The sequence below is a fragment of the Saimiri boliviensis genome, chromosome 1 (genome assembly GCF_048565385.1).
Source record: "Saimiri boliviensis isolate mSaiBol1 chromosome 1, mSaiBol1.pri, whole genome shotgun sequence".
Classification (NCBI taxonomy): domain Eukaryota; kingdom Metazoa; phylum Chordata; class Mammalia; order Primates; family Cebidae; genus Saimiri; species Saimiri boliviensis.
In genome coordinates this window covers 25,745,269-25,761,969 of record NC_133449.1, presented here as the reverse complement: position 1 = coordinate 25,761,969, position 16,701 = coordinate 25,745,269, and the positions used below count along the sequence as shown (strand labels likewise).

Genomic DNA, 16,701 nt, shown 5'->3' with positions numbered 1-16,701 from the left:
AGACTACTTTTCAGGAATGTGTTAAATTTTATCAAATGACTTGGGTTTGTTGTCTAAAAAATTAAATCTCACTCTCACCCAGGTTGGAGTGCAGTGGTGCAATCGTAGCTCACTGTAGCCTCGAACTCCTGGGCTCAAGCAATCCTTCTTCCTGAGCCTCCAAGTAGCTGGGACTGTAAACGAGCACCATTGCATCTGGCTGGGTTGTTTCTAAAATCTAGAGCATTCTTTAAGTATAAGTGATAATTAAATTTGTGAGTGGTCACTTGGTTGTTAAAGCATCCTGAGGGCTGGTCATGGTGGCTCAAACCTGTAATCCAAGCACTTTGGGAGGCTGAGGTGGAAGGATCATTTGAGGTCAGGAGTTTGAGACCATGTGGGCAATGTAGTGAGACCCCCCCCATCTCTACATAAACAAAAAATTAGAGGGACATGGTAGCATGTTTTCGGTAGTTTTAGCTACAGGGGAGGCTGAGGTTGGAGGATCACTTGAGCCCTGGAGTTCAAGGGTGCAGTGAGTTCTGATCACGCCACTGCACTCCAGCGTGGGTGACAGAGCAAGACTGTGTGAAAAAAACAAAACAAAAAACATCTCAAGGTTTGTATAGTAATGTCTTGCAGGTGTTCAGAAGGACCAGATAGCCAAAATAAGGCAGTCCCTTATTATTTCAGGTACAGTCATTTTAGTTTCTTATTGACTATTGGTTTTTTGAAGAAATAATTTTTATAGATTTATAGGATGGCGTTCACAAAGACTACTGTATTTGAAATTTTTTATGTATTTTTAGCTCTCATACATCGTGTTAGGAATTATGCATTATATTTATGATCAGACTTGTTGCAGACTGCTGCAAAAACAAGTTACTGGTATGTTACACTCAGCCAATCTCAAAACGAATCTGAGGGCACCAGAATATAAGTGCACAAAGGCAGAAATCTTTTGTCTTTCGTTTTTTTCTCATGTGCTAAACACCTGGAAGAGTACCTACACTTAATGGGTGCACCATAAATAATGAATGAAGGCAGACAGGTGGTACAATCAGGATCCTCTTAATGCAAATTGGGACTAGTTCATTTAAAATTTTTCCTTTTTTACCTACTTTCTGATCATTATATGAAGTAGGTTGGGATCGAGCTTAAGAATATTAGCTGTGGTCAGGCCCTGTGGCACATGCCTATAAAATTTCAGCACTTGGGGAGGCTCTGAGGCAGGCAGATTCCCAGAGGCCAGGAAGTCGAGACCAACCTGGCCAATAAGGCAAAACTCTGTCTCTACTAAAAATACCAAAATTAGCTGGGCATGGTGGTGCTCACCTGTCATCCTAGCTGCTCGGGAGGCTGAGGCAGGAGAATTGCTTGAACCCAGGAGGTGGAGGTTGCAGTGAGCCGACATTGTGCCACTGCATTCCAGCCTGGGCGACAAGAGTGAGATTCTGACTCAGAAAAACAAACAAAAAAGATTAATAGCTGTTTGGCTAATAGGGCAAGACTGCTCTTAGAAATTGAAAGGTTGTTTTGAAAGATAGTCTTGAGAGAGTTACTACTTTTGGATGAGCAGATTTCAGTGGTTGATTTGACCATAACCATCTTGGTAGTATGAGCTCAGGAACGCATTTCTCATCAGTTATGTGGGAATTACATAGACTAGTCCCCAAAGCACAAGTTTTTTTTTTTTTTCCTTTTCTGAGACGGAGTTTCGCTCTTGTTACCCAGGCTGGAGTGCAATGGCACGATCTTGGCTCACTGCAACCTCCGCCTCCTGGGTTCAGGCAATTCTCCTGCCTCAGCCTCCTAAGTAGTTGGGATTACAGGCACGCACCACCATGCCCAGCTAATTTTTTGTATTTTTAGTAGAGACGGGGTTTCACCATGTTGACTAGGATGGTCTTGATCTCTTGACCTTGTGATCCACCCGCCTCTGCCTCCCAAAGTGCTGGGATTACAGGCTTGAACCACCGCGCCCGGCCAAAGCACAAGTTTTTAGTGGGCTGCTTCTGTACTGGATATGCTACCTTTTGGTGTCATTAATTCTTTCACCACCATAAGACTTAACTCCTTTTTTTCACAGGGAATATTTTCTGTTGGGAATTGGAGTCTCTGGGCTCCATGTCAGTAATCAAGTTGGTAAAGGCTGTTGTCCTTGAGAGAGGTATAATACATATATTTTGTTGTCAGGATGTTTTTGCTAAGTTTTGGAAGAGTAGGTTGGTTCCACTAACCAGAGTTTAAGAAATGATTGATTAGGCTGGGTGCTATGGTTCACACTTGTATTTCCAACACTTTGGAAGGCTGAGGCAGGAGGATAGCTTGAGCTCAGGAGTTCGAGACCAGCCTGGGCAACTTAGTCAGACCACATCTCTACAAAAAGATCTTTTAAATAAAAAATTAGCTGGGTGTGGTGGTGCATACTGGTAGTTCCAGCTACTCAGGAGGCTGAGATGGGAGGATCACTTGAGCCCAGGATTTTGAAGCTGCAGTGAGCTATGATTGCATCATCACACTCCATTCTGGGTGACAGAGTGAAATTCTATCTTAAACCAAAAACCCCAAAAAACTATCCAGAGTGCTTGCTTTGGCAGCATATATACTAAAATTGGAATGATGTGGAGAAGATTAGCATGGCCCCTGTGCAAAGATGACCTGCAAATTTGTGAAGTGTTTCATAATTATTATTATTTTTTAAAAATCTATCCAGATACACTTCAAAGAAGATAAACAGTTGGCCAATAAGCACATAGAAAGATGTTCAGCATCACTAATAATTAAGGAAATGCAAATCAAAACCACAATGAGATGTTATTTTGCCACTGTTAGAATAGTTATAACAACAACAACAAAAGACAAAAACAAATTGAGGTTGTAGAGAAATTGGAACCTTGGTACATTGCTGGTAGGAATGTGAAATGGTGCAGCCACAGTGGGAAACAATATAATGGTTTCTCAAAAACTTTAAAATGAAATTACCATATGACCTAGTAATCGCACTTCAAGTTATATCTAGAATAATTTAAATCAAAGATTCCAACAGGAGCAGGTGAGGTGGCTCATGCCTGTAAATCCCAGGACTTTGGGAGGCTAGATCACTTGGGCTCAGGCGCTCAAGACTAGCCTGGGCAACATGTTGAGATCCTGTCTCTACCAAGAAACCCCCAAATATTAGCTGGATGTGGTGGCGCATGCCTGTTGTACCAACTGTTTGGAAGTCCGAGGTAAGAAAATCACTTGAACCCGGGAAGCGGAGGTTGAAATGAGCTAAGATCACGCCACTGCGCTCCAGCCTGGGCAACAGAGTAAGACCCTGTCTCAAAACAAAAGACAACAGTAAAAAACTCAAACAGATATTTTTTTCACCAGTGTTCATAACAGCTTTATTCACAATAGCTGAAAGGTAGAAACAACTCAAGGGTTCCTCAGTGGATGAATGGATAAAAAAATGTGGTATATACATAAAATGGAATGTTACTTAGCCTTAAAAGGGAGGGAAATTCTAAAATATGTTACCACATGGAGGAGCCTTGAAAATAGTTTACTAACTAAAATGAATTGGATACAAAAGGACAGATAATGTGTGAAGTACCTGTAATAGACAAATTAGTGGAATGGTGGTTACCAGGGCCTGGGGGATGCGGTAATGGGGAATTAACTGCTTTCTGAGCAGAGTTTTAGTTTGGGGGGATGAAAAAGTTAAAGAGAGGGATAGTGGTGGTAGTTGCATAACAGTATGAATTAATAATGCCACTGAATTGTACACTTGAAAATGTTTGAAATGCATGAAAAGACAAATAGTATGTGATTTCATTTATACGAGGATATCTGAAGTCAAATTCATAAAAAGAGAAAAAATGATGATTACCAGGGGCTGGGGAAGAGGGAAATAGGAAGTTGTTTAATGAGTATAAAATAACGCATTACAGTTTTGCAAAAATGAAAAGGCTCTGGAGAGCTGTTGCACAATGGTGTGATACACTTAACACCTATTGGACTGTACACATTAAAAATGGTTAAGATGGCAAATTTAATGTTATGTTTTATGCCATGTTTTAAAAAATGGTTTAGATGGTGAATGTTTTAGATATATTTTCCCCACCACCTAACAAACCCAAAAAACTGACACTTGACCCAGCTCTCTAAAAGAACATTTGGTTACAGATGGCCCCTCCTGTTCCAGGTGTTAGCTACTGTTAACCAGTGGTTGCGAATCAAGAGGATCCTTTATGGTACTTTCCCATGCTTTAATATCACTGGTCTATACTCTTAGATATTGAAGGCAGATTTGTCTTTTTGTTGTCTGTATCTACATAGACCTTCTTGGAATGTTAGAATCATAAAATATCAGTGCAGGAATAAACCCTAAAATGAATTTTCAAAGTGGGAAAACAGACTGGTGAGGTGAAGTAACTTCCAGAAAGCCACATGGTTAATTAGTGAAGGAGTTTTTTGTTTTTCTTGAGATGGAGTTTTATTCTTGTTGCACAGGCAGCGGCACGATCTTGGCTTATTGCAACCTCCACCTCCCGGATTCAAACGATCCTCCTGCCTCAGCTTCCCCAGTAGCTGGGATTACAGGCACAAGCCACTGCACCCGGCTGATTTTTGTATTTTTAGTAGAAATGAGATTTCACCATGTTGACCAGGCTGGTCTCAAACTCCTGACCTCAGGTGATCCTTCCGCCTCGGCCTCTCAAAATGCTGGGATTACATGCGTGAGCCACTGTGCCCAGCCAGGAGTTTTTATTAGAATCCACAGCCAATCTTGTTCATAACCATATTGCTCACTCTGAGAATTTCATTGTTGTGTTTTTAAAAATCAATGATAGTTGTACTACTCATCAATTTCAGTTTGAAAGGTAGAGTCGCTATGTTTTTTTGTTTTTTTGGGAGAGGCAAGAATAGGGAAATAACAAGTCTTAGCACAAAATATCAAGGATTTTGTTCAGTTTACTTGTCCTTTGCTAACTTAGAGCATAATAGAGAAGAAAGAATTGTATATCATGATGCACAAGCACAGCAAAGGAAATACTGGTATTCTTACTTTGTTTGCAAAAGGGAGGGAACAGTAGGAGAAATTTTGGCAATCTCTTTCAACTATTAACAGTAGAAGGTTGCCCAGGCAGAGCTGTGGTAGCAGTTGTGAAGAACAGAGGAGTAGGAGCTTGTTGAGTGTTTATTTACAAATGAGAGACCATCATTTAGCACAGAATATAAATTGTATAATTGGCTGAAGAGATTTGTGTGAGAAAACTGTTTATTGAGATGGTTAAGTCATAAAGGAAGAGTTTAGTTTTTATTTTATTTGACTTTTGTAGAGACTGGGTCTTGCTATGTTGCCTAGACTGGATTCGAATTCCTGGGCTCAAGTGATCCTCCTGCCTCAGCCTCCCAAAGTGCTGGGATTATAGGTATGAGCCACTGTGCCTGGCCTAGAATGCTGTGTTTCAAATATGACCCAGAAAACAGAGCTTCCAAGGTTGTAAAACATTAGAAAATGGAAAAACTGTTATTCTGGAGACCCAAAAAGTACATCACATCAAAATTAGAACAGAAGACAGTGTTGATTGGTTTCTTTCATATCATTAGTAATGCTTATATACAGTCTTTTTTTTTTGGAGACGGAGTTTTGCTCTTGTTACCCAGGCTGGAGTGCAATGGCGTGATCTCGGCTCACCGCAACCTCCGTCTCCTGGGTTCAAGCAATTCTCCTGCCTCAGCCTCCCGAGTAGCTGGGATTACAGGCATGCGCCACCATGCCCAGCTCGTTTTTGTATTTTTAGTAGAGACAGGGTTTCACCATGTTGACCAGAATGGTCTCGATCTCTTGACCTCGTGATCCACCCGTCTCGGCCTCCCAAAGTGCTAGGATTATAAGCGTGAGCCACCACGCCCGGCCTGTGCAGTCTTTTTAAAATTGAAGTGTTTTTTTTTTTTTTTTTGGAGACAGCATCTTGCTCTGTCGCCAGGCTAGAGTGCAGTGGCGAGATCTCGGCTCACTACAACCTCCGCCTCCGACTCCTGAGTAGCTGGGACTACAGGTGCCTGCCACCATGCTCAGCTAGTTTTTGTATTTTTAGTAGAGACAGGGTTTTACCATGTTGGCTAGGATGGTCTTGACCTCTTGATCTTGTGATCTGCCCGCCTCAGCCTCCCAAAGTGCTGCTGGGATTACAGACGTGAGCCACCACGCCCGGCCTAAATTGAAATCTTTATTAAGATAATTGTAATTTATCATGCAGTTGTGAAAGATAATACAAAATACTTGTACACTTTGCCCAGTTTTTCCCAATGGTAACAGTTTTGGGAAACTGTAGTATAACATCACAACCAGAATATTTACATCCGTTGTAAGACATCAGTCTTACTAAAATTTCCCCAGTTTTATTTTTATTCATTTTTATTTATATATATATATATATATATATATTTTTTTTTTTTTTTTTTTTTTGAGACGGAGTTTCGCACTTGTTACCCAGGCTGGAGTGCAATGGCGCGACCTCGGCTCACCGCAACCTCCGCCTCCTGGGCTCAGGCAATTCTCCTGCCTCAGCCTCCTGAGTAGCTGGGATTACAGGCACGTGCCACCATGCCCAGCTAATTTTTTGCACTTTTAGTAGAGACGGGGTTTCACCATGTTTACCAGGATGGTCTCGATCTCTTGACCTCGTGATCCACCCGCCTCGGCCTCCCAAAGTGCTGGGATTACAGGCTTGAGCCACCGCGCCCGGCTCATTTTTATTTATATTAAATTTGGTACAATTTTATCACTTATGTAGGTTCATGTATCCCCCACCATAGTCAGTACACAACAGTTCCAAGGAGCAAGGATCCTTCATGTTCTTTTATAATCATAGTCCCTGATATTTCTTTTTTTTTTTTTGAGACAGAGTTTCGCTCTTGTTACCGAGGTTGGAGGGCAATGGCACGATCTCGGCTCACCGCAACCTCCACCTCCTGGGTTCAGGCAATTCTCCTGCCTCAGCCTCCTGAGTAGCTGGGATTACAGGCACGTGCCACCATGCCCCGCTAATTTTTTATATTTTTAGTAGAGACGGGGTTTCACCATGTTGACCAGCATGGTCTCGATCTCTTGACCTCGTGATCCACCCGCCTCAGCCTCCCAAAGTGCTGGGATTACAGGCTTGAGCCACCGTGCCGGGCCCGTCCCTGGTATTTCTACAGTCCAAACCTTGGTAACTATGAAACTGTCCTCCATTTCTAAAATTTTGTCACTTTACAAATGTTATATAAATTGAATCATACAGAATGTGCCTTTTGGGATTGGCTCCCCCCCACACACACACTCAGTATAATTTCTTGGAGAGTAATGGAAGTTGTGTGTATCATTAGTTGTTTTTCCTTTTTCTTTCTTTCTTTTTTCTTTTTTTTGAGACAGAGTCTCACTGTTGCTTAGGCTGGAGTGCAGTGGTGCAATCTTGGCTGACTGCAACCTCTGCCTCTGGGGTTCAAGCTATTCTCCTGCCGCAGCCTCCCAAGTAGCTGGGACTACAGGCATGTGCCACCACACTTGGCTAGTTTTTTTGTATTTAGTAGAGACAGGGTTTCACTGTGTTGACCAGACTGGTCTCGAACTCCTGACCTTAGGTGATCTGCCTGCCTTGGCCTCCCAAAGTGCTGGGATTACAGGTATGAGCCACTGTGCTCGGCCCATTAGTTTGTTTTTTTAATTGTTGAGTAGTACTTTATAGTATGTGCCATAGTTTGTTTAACCTTCACCCATTGAGGAACAAACATCTGGGCTGATTCCAGTTTTTAGCTAATAGGAATAAAGCTGCTACGAATATTTGTGTATAGGTTTTTGTGTGATCATAAATTTTCATTTCTCTGGAATAAACACCCAAAACTGCAGTTGTTGGGTCACATAGTAATTGCATGTTTAATTTTTTTTTTTGAGACGGAGTTTCGCTCTTGTTACCCAGGCTGGAGTGCAATGGCGCGATCTCGGCTCACCGCAACCTCCGCCTCCTGGGTTCAGGCAATTCTCCTGCTTCAACCTCCTGAGTAGCTAGGATTACAGGCATGCGCCACCATGCCCAGCTAATTTTTTGTATTTTTAGTAGAGACGGGGTTTCACCATGTTGACCAGGATGGTCTCGATCTCTTGACCTTGTGATCCGCCCGCCTCGACCTCCCAAAGTGTTGGGATTACAGGCTTGAGCCACCGCGCCCGGCCACATGTTTAGTTTTATAAGAAACTACCAGACTGTTTTCAGAATGGCTATAACATTTTACACCCCCATCCTCAACAGTGTATGAGTGCACTTTATCTGCATCCTCACCAGCATTTCATAATGTTAGACTGTTTTGTACTTTAGTCGTTCTGATAAGTGTGTAGTGATAATCTCATTATGGTTTTTAATTTCCATTTCCCTGATTGCCAAAGGTGTTGAAAAGTCTTTTTATGTGCTTATTTGCCATCTTTTGGAAAATGTCTGTTCATATGATTGCCCATTTTCTAATTGGATTGTTTTGAAAGTTCTTTGTGCATTTAAAATTCTAGTCCTGACCAGATTAGTAGCTCATGCCTGTAATTCCAGCACCTTGGGAGGCTGAGGTGGGTGGATCATTTGAGACTAGCTTGGGCAACATGGGGAAACCCTTTCTCTACAAAAAAGAAAAAAAAATTAACTGGATGTGGTGGTGTGCACCTGTAGTCCCAGGTACCTTGGAGACTTAGACAGGAGGATCAGCTGAGGACAGGGAGGTTGAGGCTGCAGTGAGCTGTGATCACTCCAGTCTGGGCGACAGTGAGACTCTTATCTCAAAAGAACAGAAAAATAAATAAAATTCTAGTCCTTTGTTGGATATGTGGTTTGCAAATATTTTCTTCCAGTGGGTAGCTTGTCTTTTCATTCTCTTCATAGTGTGGGGTTCAGGTTGAGGTTAACTTATTTTTTGCTTGTGGAAGAGATGTCTGTTTGCTCCAGTACCATTTATTGAATATGAAGGCCTTTCTCCCCCACCTAATTTCATGTAGTTAATCAGATGATATAGATGTTCTCAAGGTCTCAGAGATTGTGTATGACCTGACAGGAATGAAAATTGACTTAGTGGTTTGCTCTTACCATAATATACAGTGTGCTTTCTGAAATTTTTTCTTTCTTTTCTTTTTTTGCGATGGAGTTTTGCTTTTGTTGCCCAGGCTGGAGTGCAGTGGTGCAATCTCAGCTCGCTGTAACCTCCGCCTCCCAGGTTCAAGCGATTTTCCTGCCTCAGCCTCCCAAGTAGCTGGGATTACAGGCTCCTACCACCACGCCCAGCTAGTTTTTTGTATTTTTAGTAGAGACGGGGTTTAACCATGTTGGCCAGGCTGGTGTTGAATTTCTGACCTCAGGTGATCCTCCTGTCTTAGCCTCCCAGAGTGCTGGGATTACAGACATGAGCCACTGCACCTGGCCTAGATGAGAGTTTTAACTTTTTATATTCTCATTCCACTCTCTGTTTCAATTCTTTCTTAAATTGTTATGCAGCGGTTACATTAATGTGGCTGTGTAAATATTCCGTTTAGTCAAGTAGTCTAGTATATTTCTTCTGAAGTTAAAAATTATCTTGTATGATTAATTTCGATCTTCCTGTGTATTCCAGCAACCTCTCAAAATGAATTTCCACATAGTCAAACCATCAGAGAAATGATCTTTTGGTTTTTATTGTTTTCCTGGACACCCCTCTACTAGGTATTTTCCTCTGTCCTGCTTCAGTAATGGACTGATTATTAATTATGCCTATTTCTCAATTAATTGCCTTGGGAATTTTGTAAGTTTCTCTCCTGTATGTTATACCTTATTATTATTTTTTTTTTTTTGCAGTACCTTTCTTTGTTGGTTTACTGCTTTTGAGTGTATCATTCTGTTGTAGTTTCTTGCTAAAAGGGTATATAGTAAAGGAAATTTTTTGAGGCTTTCTATGTTTAACAATGTTTTAATTCTTTCCTTTACACTCAGTTGAGTGTTTGACAGGGCATAGAGTTCTAGGTTGAAAACAGTTTTCCCTTAGGACTTTGAAAGCATTACTCCATTGTCTTCCAGTTGCTGATAGGTCTGATACTATTCTGATTCTTTATCCTTTATCAGTAGGATAATTATTTGTTTATAGTAGCTTAGTTTGTCTCTGGAAGATTGCTAATTTTTTTTTTTTTTTTTTTTTTTTTTTTTTTTTTTTGAGACGGAGTTTCGCTCTTGTTACCCAGGCTGGAGTGCAATGGCGCGATCTCGGCTCACCGCAACCTCCGCCTCCTGGGTTCAGGCAATTCTCCTGCCTCAGCCTCCTGAGTAGCTGGGATTACAGGCACGTGCCACCATGCCCAGCTAATTTTTTTGTATTTTTAGTAGAGACGGGGTTTCACCATGTTGACCAGGATGGTCTCGATCTCTTGACCTCGTGATCCACCCGCCTCGGCCTCCCAAAGTGCTGGGATTACAGGCTTGAGCCACCGCGCCCGGCCAATTGCTAATTTTTTAAATTCTTAGTTTAAAAAATTCATAATCATGTACCTTGGTGGGTGGGGCTTTTTCTGTTGGTCTGGGTACTTGGTGGGCCTTTCCACTTCCCACTTTGTTAATTATTTTACTGCCTGGGAGATTTCTTTGACTTTATGTTTTTACCTTTATATTGAAAGTTTTCTTTCAGCTGTCTTATTTTTTAATTTCTAGTAGTTTTTTCTTGTCTATTCCTTACTTTTTTTTTTTGAGACAGGATTTCACTCTGTCACCCAGGTTTGTGACAGCCTTACCCTAGTCTCAACCTCCTAGGCCCAAGCAGTCCTCCCACTTCAGCCTCCTGAGTGGTTGGGACCACAGGTGCACACCACCACGCCTGGCTAATTTTTTCTGTTTTGTTTGTTTGTTTGTTTTTGTATACATGGGTCTCATTTTGTCTCCTGGGCTCAAGCAATTGTCCCACATCAGCTTCCCAAAGTGCTGAGATTACAGGTATAGTCCTTGTGCCTGGTCCTTAAATTTTTTTTTTTTTTTGATTTTTGTTTTTAGAGGCAGAATCTTGCTCTGTTGCCCAGGCTAGCGTGCAGTGGCGTGATCATCACTCTCTGCATCCTCAACCTCCTGGACTAAAGTGCTCTTCCTGCCTTGGCCTCCCAAGTAGCTAGGACTATAGGCATGTGCCGCTGCATCTGATTAATTTTCAAATTTTCTGTAGAGACTGAGCCTCACTATGTTGTCCTGCCTGATCTTAACTTCTGGGCTCAGTTGATCTTCCTAACTTGGCTTCCTGAAGTGCTGGGATTTTAAGTGTGAGCCACCATGCCTAGCATAAGGTTGTTTTTTAAAATTCTTGATTTTTGGATATAGTATTTTATCTTCTCGGAGGATAGCTTGTTTGATGTTTTCTTCCCTTTCTTGCTTTATCTTCCCTTCAAGTTTTCCCTTTTTGCCCCCTCCCCCTTGTTTTATTGTATATTTTATTTTGGAACCCTTCTTCAAATGATTGTTGATTTCAGGCTGCACATTCATAATTGAGTCATTAAAAAGATGTTTACAGCAGGACTTGGTGGGTTATGCCTGTAATCCTAGCACTTCGGGAGGCTGAGACAAGAGAATTGCTTGAGCCTAGGAGTTTGAGACCAGCCTGGGCAACACAGGGAAAGCCCCATCTCTACAAAAAAAAATTAAAAAAAAATTAGCTAGTCATGGTACCTGTAGTCCCAGCTACTTGGGAGGCAGACATGGGCCGATTTCTTGAGCCTGGGAGGTTGAGGCTGTAGTAACCCATGATCACACCACTGTACTCAAGGCTGGGCAACAAAGGGAGACCCAGTCTCAAAAAAAAGTAAAGACGTTTTCAAGGTCTATAAACATGGGCAGGACTTTTCACCAGTGGGCTCTACTACAAGATCATGAAATAGTGAGTCTACTTTCTTTTTCACTGAGAGATTCCAAGCATTAATGTCTGTTGGTCTTGTTTCTGGAGCCATTCTGTTTCTCATTTTTTAATATATTTTTAAATTTTTATTTAATTTTTATTTACTTATTTTATTTTGCACAACACACAACAGGAACCATTCTGTTTCTCTAGAGAAAGACTCAGATCACCTGCTTCGGGTGCGGGGAGGAGAATGTCAGTTTGCCTGCCTGCTTTCTTGAATCTGAGCAGCTAAAGGAACTTGGGTGGGCAGGTGTAGGGTTAACTTTAGTTTCATTATACACATTTGTATTTAATCTCCTTATTTTTTCAAATCTCTCTGTTTCTAATCTCATTCCCATACTCCATTTAGACTGGTGTTCCTGAGTGTATCTGTTGCAGATTTTCTAGAGAATGAACCTTTAGATGCCTACTTGACCTTGAGGGATGATAATATCTGGGTATGTGAGATGGAAGCTATGTGTTGGGTGTCCTTAATAAAGAGCCCTCACTTTCTGCCTTGGTGTGTGATATCTCTTATTGCCAAACCCTCCCAAATGAATTGACTTTTCCTCTTTGGTAACTTCTTCAGTAGGTCTTAAAGTCATAAGCTGCTTTGTCTTCATTTACTGTGGTTGCAGTTGAAATGTCTATTCACTGAAATGGAGGAAAAGTTTATATTTCTTGTTTTCTCTATGTTGGTGTGACTTTGGAGAGAAGGGGGCAGAAAGATCTTTCTCTACTCTCTTAACTGGAAGTTGAGATAATTTTTTGACTTCAAATGATTTTTGACTCGATTTTTTTTTTTAAAATTCATAGCATGTAGTAGAGTTAGGGGTGAATGATATTTTGCTACTGTTTTTGTAAACATCCAGCCCTTCAAAATAATGAGATTTTTGTAACATAGTGGAATGTAGTGTTGATTCCAGTGGTTCCACTGCTATCCAGATCACTGACGTTTAAAGGAGACAGCTTTAATTTAGATGGGTAATTCTTAGCTGATTTGCTTTGGGGGAAATGGAGTATTTTTACTTTTTGAACAGAGTAGAACTGTAGGCTTAAATGTCAATCTTATGCTCTTGATGGATACTATTTCATGGAATACTGAACAGCAGGTGATTCAGCAAATTTGTAATCTACTAAAGCATTTCAGTGGGTCCCATATATGATAGCACTTAGCATTGAATAATAAGGTATCATTTTGATTTTTTTGCTCATTTCAAACGTGCTGGTAAATATTTGTGCTTACAAAGTGGGAGTATTGTTAGTCTACCTCTTTATATATTCTTAGTCTTACATAAATACTTTTGCTGTCCTTAAATTAGATATTAATGGATACATTTATTTTTTTAATCCAAGCAAATATTTTTTAAAATAATTTTTTATTTTTCTACTTCAGTTTTCTGTGGAATATATATATATAGAGAGAGAGAGACTATGTCTCACTCTGTCAGCCAGGCTGGAGTGCAGTGGTGTGATCTCAGCTCACTGCAACCTCCACCACCCAGGTTCAAGCAATTCTCCTGTCTCAGCTTCCCGAGTAGCTGGGGATTATAGGCATCTGCCCCAATATTTATTTATTTATTATAAATAGAGTTCATACCCAGATCTTGGTTTCTTTTTTTTTTTTCTTTTTCTTCTTTTTTTGAGAAGTTGTTTCACTCTTGTTGCCCAGGCTGAAGTTCGGTGGTGTGTTCTTGGCTCACTGCAACTTCCGCCTCCTGGGTTCAAGCAATTCTCCTGCCTCAGCTTCCTGAGTTGCTGGGACTACAGGCGTACGCCACCCACACCCGACTAATTTTCGTATTTTTGGTAGAGACGGCGTTTCACCATGTTGGCCAGGATGATCTCGATCTCCTGACCTTGTGATCTGCCCGCCTCAGCCTCCCAAAGTACTGGGATTACAGGCATGAGCCACCATGCCCGGCCCTTTTTTTTTAAGATGTAGAATTTTAAACACCCAGTTTAGTAAGACTACATTTATCTTGAGATAAGTTTTATCAATTTCTGACTACAGTCCAGACTCAAACAAGATGTATTTTCACGTATTCCCTAAATTATTTGTTGTTTTTCTTGAGACAGAGTCTTGGTCTGTCATCCTGGCTAGAGTATGGTGGTGTGATCATATAGCTCACTGTAATCTTGAACTCTTGGGCTCAACTAGTCCTCCCCATCAGCCTCCTGAGTAGCTAGGACTACAGGTTAATGCCACTACACACAGCTACTTTTTTTTATTTTTTGTAGAGGTAAGTTTTGCAGTGTTGCCCAAGTTGGTCTCGAACTCCTGGCCTCAAGCGATCCTCATGTCTCCTAAATTCCTGGCATTACAGGTGTGAGCCACTGAGCCTGGCCCTAAAAACTGTGTGGTACCAACTATGAAGGACTTTGTATGATCTGACAATAAGCTAGTACTTTGGTGTATAGAGGTGTCATGCGTGGTAGCGTTAGGTCTATGCCACATATTTCTGGTACTACCACTGGCTGGGCCAACTGGTAACATTAACTTAGGGAATGAATATGCAAGAAGGAGCAGATCTCAGAGGCATGTTATTCCATGTTGTGACTTGCTTGTAAGATATTTAGGTTGATGTGTCCAGTAGACGTTTGTATGCTATGTCTGGGAGGTAAGGATTCCAGTAAGGACGTCTACTATCCTTACTAGTCTTGAGAAATAAAAGTACTTGAAGTCATAGTGGCTTCAATGAGCATGGAGCGAGAAGACCTCCAAAAACTAGGGAAGCTGGGAGTGCCTGTAGTCCCAGCTACCGGGAGACTGAGGCAGGATTGTTTGAGTCCAGGAGTTTGAGCTAGCATCACACACAGTTGTGCCTATGAATAGCTGTTGGACTCCAGCCTGGGCAACAACAGTCAGACAGTCTCTAAAAAAATAAATAAATAAAAATAAAAAATTAAAAAAAAAAAAAAAAACAACTGTAAGCAATGCCAACATTTAAGGTATAGACAGGATGGAAATCCAGCAAGGAAATTAAGAAGCAGTGGCTAGAGTGGTTGGGGTGATGGTGTAGAGAAAAAGGCCATGGATTAATTGAAATTTGTTTTGTCCCTTGTTTGATTAAAAGCAAGTTTTATTTATTTTTTTTGAGGTGGAGTCTTGCTCTGTCGCCAAGCCTGGAGTGCAGTGGCACAATCTTGGCTCACTGCAACCTCTGCCTCCTGAGTTCAAGCAGCTCCCTCACTTCTGCCTTAGCTTGAATTACAGGCATGCACCACCATGCCCAGCTAATTTTGTGTATTTTTAGTGGAGACGGGGTTTCACCATGTTGACCAGGATGGTTTCTATCTCTTGACCTCATGATCCACCCGCCTCGACCTCCCAAAGTTCTGGGATTACAGGCGTGAGCCACCGTGCCTGGAGTTTTTTTTTTTTTTTTTTTCTGAGGTGAAGTCTCGCTCTGTCGCCAGGCACATTTTTGGCCCACTGCAACCTCTGCCTCCCGGGTTCAGGTGATTCTCCTGTCTCAGCCTCCCGAGTAGCTGGGATTACAGGCATGCACCACCACACCCAGCTAATTTTTTTGTATTTTTATTAGAGAAAGGTTTCACCATGTTGGCCAGGCTGGTCTCGAACTCCTGATCTCAGGTGATCCACTGGCTTCAGCCTTCCAAAGTGCTGGGATTACAGGCGTGAGCCACCACACCCAGCTAAGAACAAAAATTATTTAATACCTGTTTCCAGTGATCTCTAAATCATAGATCACATTTAACAGTTCTGTGTATCTTAAATACAGTTCTTTGTATATAGTAGGTGCTATATAAAGTTCGTGTGTTAGCGTGAAGTATTGTACTAATTGCTTGTTTGCTTTACCATTTTGGAAATCTGTACTTGATCATTAACAATGTTCTTTTTGTTTAGGTGCTCCAACAAACTTAAAGTTCGAGATGCAGTATATTTTCGTTTTACTAATGCCTTCATTCATTTGAATATTTGAATAGCTCAGTATGTGCTAGATATTGGAGATACGACAGCGAAGTTCTCCTATGAAATTTTTTTTTTTTTTTTTTTTTAAGATGGAGTCTTGCTCTGTTGCTCAGGCTAGAGTGCAGTAGCCCGATCTTGGCTTACTGCAATCTCCACCTCCTAGGCTCAAGCGATTCTCCTGCCTCAGCATCCCGGGTAACTGGGATTGCAGGCACCCACCACCACGCCTGGCTAATTTTTGCATTTTTAGTAGAGATGGGGTTTCACAATTTTGGCCAGGCTGGTCTCAAACTCCTGACCTTGTGATCCACCCACTTTGGCCTCGCAAAGTATTCAGATCATAGGCATGAGCCACTGTGCCAGGCCATGAAATTTTGTTCTAGTGGGAGAGACAGGTGTTTCAAATAAACACAAACAACATACTAGAATAGAATTCTAGCATTTAGTAGCATAAGCAAGCATACATTAGAATAAACCCTTAGTTTAGGGATTTTGCTTTTTAACCCAAAATGCAAAATTTGAGGATATAGTAAGTAAGTGTTTCAGAAATTTGTTGGGGTAAAAACTGTGAGTACTTTGATATTAAAATTATCATAAGTACTCAACAAATTAAAAATAGAATTACCTTATGATCCAGCAGTCCCACTGGCAGGTATATATCCCAGAGAACTGAAAGCAAGGTTTTGAGATATTTGCATACCGATGTTTATAACAGCACTATTTATAATAGCCAAGAGGTGGAAACAACTTAGCTGTCCACTGATGGTTATCAGGATCTGGGGGAGGGAAGGGATGAAGGGGTGTTATTAACGCGTATGGAGTTTCAGTTCTGCAAGATGAAAAGTTCTGGAGTTATATTTCAGAAAACTGAAAATTAAACAACACTACTGAAGTGT

At 41.2% G+C, this 16,701-nt stretch overlaps 1 protein-coding gene and 1 non-coding gene across 2 annotated transcripts in view; both read left to right on the top strand.

The window, feature by feature from the left end:
• RAB10 (RAB10, member RAS oncogene family) overlaps positions 1–16,701 on the top strand; it is an 89,767-nt gene that overhangs the window by 5,106 nt on the left and 67,960 nt on the right. The gene's annotated exons all lie outside the window — the stretch shown is intronic.
• Positions 2,564–2,670, top strand: LOC120362052 (U6 spliceosomal RNA). Its single transcript, XR_005578058.1, has one exon. It is a non-coding gene; the product is annotated as a U6 spliceosomal RNA (small nuclear RNA).